Raw genomic sequence first — 7444 nt, 5'->3', positions numbered from 1 at the left:
TTGCGTTCTGCCAGCAACAACAACAACAACAACAGCCATGCATTGCAATCGCCTGAGACGACGAAGCCCAAGAAATAACCAACGGGACTTTTTGCCTTGCTGCGTAAATGATTTTTGTTCCTTTTTTTTTCCAGCATTTGCTTATTGAAATTTTCAAGGTGCCTAGAAAAACAACAACAATAGAAACCAAGGAGGAGGCTGGATTTAGAAGCAAATAAATAAAGGAGAAAAATACTTTTTAAATGAAAATTTGTTGTTCTAAACGATAACCAGACATCGATTAGCCAGCGCCTGTCCAGGCCAGGGAGTGGCTACTGGCAGTGGAAGGTTGTGCCAGGAGATTGCCAGGAAGCCCAAAAGCCCTCTTCAACCATATGATATAAGGCCCCCACCCCCTGACACTCATTTTCCATACCATTTTCCATTGTTTTGCCATTATTTCTATTTTTTTTTTGTTTTTTTTTCGGGCAAATCAATTTTCTGGGGAATGAAACCCTCGTTTAAATGCATTTTGGATTTCTGTTTTTTTTTTTTTTTTTTGTCGAAAACCAATTGTACGAAAACGAGTGGCAGGCGGGGGCGGGGCCAGGGGCGGGGGCAGGGGCAGTCCATTCAATTGTGGCCAGAAGAGAGTCGAAATCAGTGGCACACCACGGAACCGGCAGAACCGCCCTCACACCAGTGTAGCCCCAACCAATCGGGCGGACACACATTCGGATGTGGCATCCGAATCGACAGCGAAACTACTCAACATAATGGGCCATGGAGTACCCATTCATGCCCATGGGTGGGCCCTGGCTGGCAAATAAACAAAACATTAAACTAATAGCGGAAGAGTGGACCAGACAGAGGGACAGATGGATGGACAGACGGACGGATGGATGGATGGATGGATGGATGGATAGAGACAGTGTGCTATTATTATTGTGTTCTTCTTCGGGCTGTGTTTTTGTAATATTTTAAACAAGTAACGGTACGATTTTGGGGGGGGGGGATCGGGAATGTGGGGCAACCACAGAGCCAGTGGTCAGACTTCAGCCTTCAACATCCTGCCTGCCTGACAGTCGCCTGCCTCATCAATAGAGAGGCAAAAAATAAATAATGCAAACGGCAATTTGAGCCTGGGCTGCCACAGCGAAGATCACATCACAATCCCCAACAGAGTCCCCCCAATGCGCTGGGCCGTGTGGCATGTGGCATGCAGCCCCAGCCACAGCCACAGCCACAGCCACAGTCTCAGTCTCAGCGCATTTGCCTGCATCTTTTGAGTCAAAGAGGAATGTGTTTCATGAATTTTAAATTGCATACGAAATTGCAAAAAGATTGATATCCAATCTCACGCAAGCCTCTTGCGGTGTGGCACTGCCAGTGGCAGGTGGGCGAATGCTGGTGCCTCCTCCTGGCCGAATGGCTGCCTGACTGCCTGACTGCCTGTCTGACTGCCTGCCTGCCTGCCTGGCTGCTGGCAGAATGCGACAACGCGTCTGGACCAGACGACATTGCCATTGATTGGGGGCCCCGTGTTTTTGCTGGGTCTGCGGGGTTTTTGTGGCATCACCGCGGGGCTATTTACTAGATACCACCCGATTGGGGGGGGGCAGGAGACGCTGCACACACACACACCGCAATTTAAAATGTATGCCTTCCGTTTGCTCATTTCAAGCATCGGAAAATTGTGATTTGTGACTTAATGTATTTATATAAGTCAATGGCAATGGCAATGGCAATGGACACTGTGGACTGTGGACTGGGGGCCTCCTCCTCTGTGCATCTGTGCCTCTGTGGCACCGGACTGGACTGCACTGCACTGGACACATGTCGTTTGCTCTGGGACGTTGTACAAACTAATTTTATATGTAAGTGGTGTAAATATCATTTTCTGCTGCATGCCCCTGCCACCATTCAGGTGGTTGGGGAGGGGGGGGGGAGCTGCTCTTCTGTGTTGCCATTGGCATTAATTTGTAAAAGATTTCTTTTGCCAGCTTTTCCTTCGTTACTTCTGTTTGTTGTTCGGACATTTCAAATGGACAAATGCCAATATGTTGGCGTTGATGGCTGCCGGCTGTTGGCGTCTTTCAATGCTGATGATTGTGGGAAAAACTCTTTGGGGGGTGGGGAAGGTGGGGTCTCTGGACTAACAACTGGTTTTTGGGACCATTCGGAGCCTCAATCTTCATCAATAAAACCAAATGAATATCCCATCTAACATTCTGGCAAATGGCAAAAGCCAATCAATCGCTGGCTCATCATCCTTTCAGCCAGAGCTCCCCTGCTCTCCTGGCTCCCCTGCTCTCCTGGCTCCCCTGCTCTCCTGGCTCCCCTGGCTCTCCTGGCTCTCCTGCTGTCGGCACTCATCTGCATAATTGTATCTGGCAGGCATTTCTAATTGATGTCCAAACGTTGGGGCCATGTCCAAAGTGCAAACAAAACGCAAATCAATCAGCCAACAAGCCCAAAAACCAGAGGCAACAACCAACAACCAACAACCAGCAACAACCAACAACAACCCCAAGCCAAAGGCAAACAAACACCACTCGTAGTCGTACTTATCGCTAAAAACTAATCTCCCAGCGAGAGAGCCATGGCGTGGCCTCTGGGCCATGTGTGTGCGCCTGGCCTATACCATATTAATTATGTTTATAATTTGCACAACGGTTAACACGCTCTATTAATTCCACAGTTTTTTTTTTCTCCAGCCCGAGAGCTTCGTTTGTACCCTTTTTTTTTTGCGGCGGGTATTGGGACTATGCTTTGGGTTTTGCACTAAAATATTTCGAATTTCTTTTGGAAAGTTTTATGGGGGGTGTCTTCGGGTTGCGGCACGTGGGCCTCGACTCCGAAAGCAGGGAGAAAGGGGTAGCTTTGGCCCCCTGATCCGCATGGCACTCGGACTTCCTTCCTTTCGCCCTTCCTTCCTGCCGACTTGTACACCGGCATAACGGTGTAATTGCATAAACATAACGGTGCAAAACACCCCCTAAACGATCGTTCGATCCATCTATGGATGGATGAATGCATTTGCAGATGGATCTCTGTGTGTTTGAGGCGCCTCCAATGGGTTTTTTTTTTTGCAAATATATTATAATCGTGATTGGGTATGCATTTGCCTCTGCTGCCGCCTGGATCTGCCGCACCATAAATCGCACCACAAATCGAAAAACTACTACTCCTCCATCTGCTTGGACTGTGACTCCCTGCTGTGCTGTGGCACCCACACTCCCTCCTCCCCCCTCTCCCCCGCCCATCACATGCTGCCACATGCAACTGCAACTGCAACTGCAACTCCAGCTGCTGCTATCTGGCTATGCATAATTCATGGCAGATCAAGCTGTTGCAGGCTTTTGCAGGCCACACAAAATGCTTTACAAATATGTGGCAGCAGCAGCGGCAGCCTTCGGGCCAAACAGCAACAGCAGCGGCAGCGGCAGCAGCAGCCGTGGCAACACCACGGAACCGCAGCAACAAGAGGCAAGAAAACGTGCCAAGAACTATGCAAAAAGTGCACTTTGAATATTAGCCATTGGGGCAGCAAGCATGGGGCCAAGAGAGGATGTTGCTGCCGTTGCACGTTGCCCGTTGCCGTTGCATTTAGCCACACTAAAGAGGTTTCAATTACGGAACACGGCTACTGCAAAACGCCCCAAAAAGCCACGGCCGGACCCCAAAGCCACAAAGAGAGGTGGAGAGAGAGAGAGGGGGGAGGGGGAGGGGGGGGGGGGTCTAGGCCTGGCCAGAAATTACTGTAATTCGCATCACTTAGAGCGGATATTAATGGCCATCGAACGGGCAGCGGATGGATGCCAAAATGGGGGGCATTCAATCAGTGGTTGCATATGCCCCCCCCCCCCCCGCTTGCCCCCTGTGGCAGCTTGGAGTTCATCAAACTGCAGCGCACAAAAAAGAAGATACAAATGCTGACAAATGAGGCAGCAAAAGATATACATGGATAGATCTATCGATTGATCTCTAATTATGCGGCAGAGGCGGTGGCGGTGGCAGAGGCGGTGGCGGTGGCGGAAGGCCCAAGAAATTTTAATCAATGCCTCCTCTTTGCTGCATGTTTAGCATTTTAGCATTTGTTGACATGCCACGGCTGTCAACAGCTGACAGTTGCAGTTGCAACCGATGGTGCTGCCACATCTGTGGCTCTGCGGCTCTACGGCTCTGCGGCTCTACGGCTCTATGGCTGTTTGGCTCTCTGGACTCATTATGGCCAGAATGACCAACTTGGGCAAACGGAATGAGGCCCCCAATACGCCAGCAGCAGTCTCTCCAATTGCGCGAACGGACCATGGAGCGTGGAGCGGGGGTAGCGGTGGGGAGCGTGGGGTAGCGGGGGGGGCTCGCTGGCTTAAATTCCTAGAAAATGTGCGCATTTCATCATCGTTTTGAGACATGTGCTCCATTTTACGTCGCTTGCCTTAACTGACTGACATAACTAAGTGAAGATGAATGCGGCAAGGCAGCACAGATACAGATACAGATACAGGCACAGCCCCAGCTACAGCCCCAGCCCCAGCCCCAGCTACAGATAGATCTTTGAGTCGTGGAGCCACAGAGCCACAGCCACGTTGCCATCAGCTCTTTTCAGATATCAATCATATTTGTGGATGCAACAAGCAGCACAGCTCGGACAGTAGCAACATGAGGCAGGCACTGCGGGACTGTGGGACTGCGGGACTGTGGTCATGGCCGTGCCATACCGTCTGGCCTGGCCTGGTCTGGCCTGGTCTGGCTGCCTGCTACGTACCGCACCATAATTATATTATGTGGCATGAATTATTAGACCATATTGGAGCGCGGGCTCTAATGCGTTTCTCGGAACGGGCCCGGCCAGAGCCTGAAAATGATATTGCCTTAATGATGGTAATGACTGCCACTCTCCCGCGACTCTATCGGTGTCTCGTGCTTCCTCTTTCTCTCTCTCTGGCTGTGGCTGTGGCTGTGGCTCTTCTGAGTGGCGGTGCAAAACCGTTTTGGTTGCCCCATGTTGCATCCAAAATTGGTCAATGTAACGTTAATTAAATCAAAGACGGCAGACCTGCAGACCTGCCAGACCTGCCAGACCTCGCCGAGCGACTCGGAGCGACCAAAACGCAGAGCCTGACAAATAGATACAAATGGTTATTGGCACGTACGTGTCGTTTGCCATTAGACACTCTGTCGTCCGCCGAGAGACTCGACGTTGACGATCCCAAAACGAAAGACTCGCGCACGGAAAACCATCTACAAAATATCACCACTTTAGTGGCACAAAAAGGCGTGGCATGGCCCGGCCCGGCCCGGCCCGGCCCGGCTGCACAAAGCCGTCAAGGCAAGTCAGTCAGTAAGGCATGCGGACGAATTTGCATGCCACGTACCGCAACACCATGATACAACGCCAGTAATAATATAAAATAATAATAATAAATATATAGTAATAATAAATAAATAATTAATAAAATAATTAAATAATATAACGCCATTTCCATAATAATATATATATATAATATAATAATAATAATAATAATAATAATAATAATAATAATAATAATAATAATAATAATAATAATAATAAATATAAAATAATGATAAATATATAATAATAATAAATAATTCATATAAAATAATATAATGTTTATACAATAAAAATATTAAAAAATTTCCATATATATTTTTGTACAGATTTTGTAACCTGGCTGAAACTTAACTTAATTAATTTACTAATTTTATATAAACTCGTTAAATTTGAGAGATACAAATTTAATTTTTCATGTGTTTTTTTTTTAAATTTATTTATGTAGTCCTGAAATTTTATATTACGAATCTCAAGGGGAATGGAATAGAATATGGAATTAATTTTCTGCAAAAATTAATTTTATATTCTATTCTAATTCTATGAATTTTTGCAGAATATTAGTTCAATATTATATTCTATTCCCCTTGAATATATATTCCACTAGCATTGCACTCTTCTGGGAATAAATTCGTTATACAAAAACCTTCGCACTACGAAAGTTCTTCATAGAGAAGACTCGACTGTTATCTCCCTGAAAAAACATAATTCTTGATACAAATTGCTCCCCAAAGTCTCTAAAACATCTTGAACTGTCTAAAGAAAACTTGCTAAATATCATTAAACGATATATTTTTTAACTTTAATGAAATCAAGACGTTTTAAGGCTTAAATTAAATTAAATTTGACAAAAAACTACCCATAATATTTGCGTAAAATGATAACCAATGAAAAAGAGACATCTGGGCACCATATTTATCGGGTAGTGGCCTCAATATAGTGCGAGTAATGCCCCAACTTTTGCTGGAAAGCCGCTAAAACCTCTGCCATTTGGAAAACGAATAGCACCAAATAAAGTGCTAATCAGGGGATACTTTAGAATGGAGCTTAAACCCATTTTGCCATTTGTTCCATTCGACATCATGGAAATGGTCTTTAACAGGCGTTTTTTGTACATCAGGTTGGCTTTTGGTAACCATCTAAGGATCGTGGGAGCCCTCACTTCCTGTCCAATCTTTGCTGCAAAAGCCTTAGGCGATCCTTTGGTTCCTTTTTCCTCAAAGAAACAATGTAGTTGTCTATTTTTTGTGGCCTTCCACGAGTCTCCTGGCTAGGTCTTGATTTTTAAATCCTTTTTTAACAAATTTATGAGATCTTTTGGCCTCTTGGGCCATTGGGGTTTCCCTCTGTGGAATACAAAAATTCGGCCTATTCCTGCAAGAAAAAAATACATTTTTTGCCCAGATTTCGTACTCCTAATTTTCAGTATATTTTATTTTGATTTTCCAACCATTTTCTACCTACTCCCTCGCTCCGTTCTGAATAATTAGACGCGTGCTATAATTATGCAGCTATATGTACATATCTCTGTTTCCCTCTTTGTGTTTTGTGTGTTTGGTGGGCGTGGCATGGCACCAATGGGGCTGCGTACTTAGCTGTCGACGAGTTGCAAGGCAAATGCGATATCCAAAGGCAATCAAAGACGCATGACTGATGGACGCGGAGGCACGGTGCAGGGGGCACGGTGCAGGGGGCACGGTGCAGGGGGCAGGGGGCAGGGGGCACCCTGTTGCAAACAAACTGCAACTGAAAGCCAAATGGCGTTATAATTATAGTTTGACTGGGTCGAGGGGGGGCTCCTATAATTATGGACAGCGGTGTGAAGATGTTACGTGCAGCGGCAGGGAACGGGTGGGGCAGGGCGACCGTCGTGTGCCAAATGAGAAATTAAGAGTTCAGGTTGCCATCCAAAGGGGATTAGAAGACGGTCGATGGAAGATGGATTATGACCCTGTCCTGAACGGGGGGGAGGGGGATTACGGGGTTTGTCTGGAGAGGTCTGCAGACGAAACAGGAAGGGTTTATCCACAGCAAACCTCCATCTTTATAGATCATTATATCATATACCATCGAATACGATTAAGGATGAAATTTCAATTTAATTTCGTT

The sequence above is a fragment of the Drosophila persimilis genome, unplaced genomic scaffold (genome assembly GCF_003286085.1).
Source record: "Drosophila persimilis strain 14011-0111.01,24,50 unplaced genomic scaffold, DperRS2 tig00002520-arrow-arrow-pilon, whole genome shotgun sequence".
In the NCBI taxonomy this organism is placed as follows: Eukaryota; Metazoa; Arthropoda; class Insecta; order Diptera; family Drosophilidae; genus Drosophila; species Drosophila persimilis.
Note: the sequence above shows the minus strand (reverse complement) of the source record.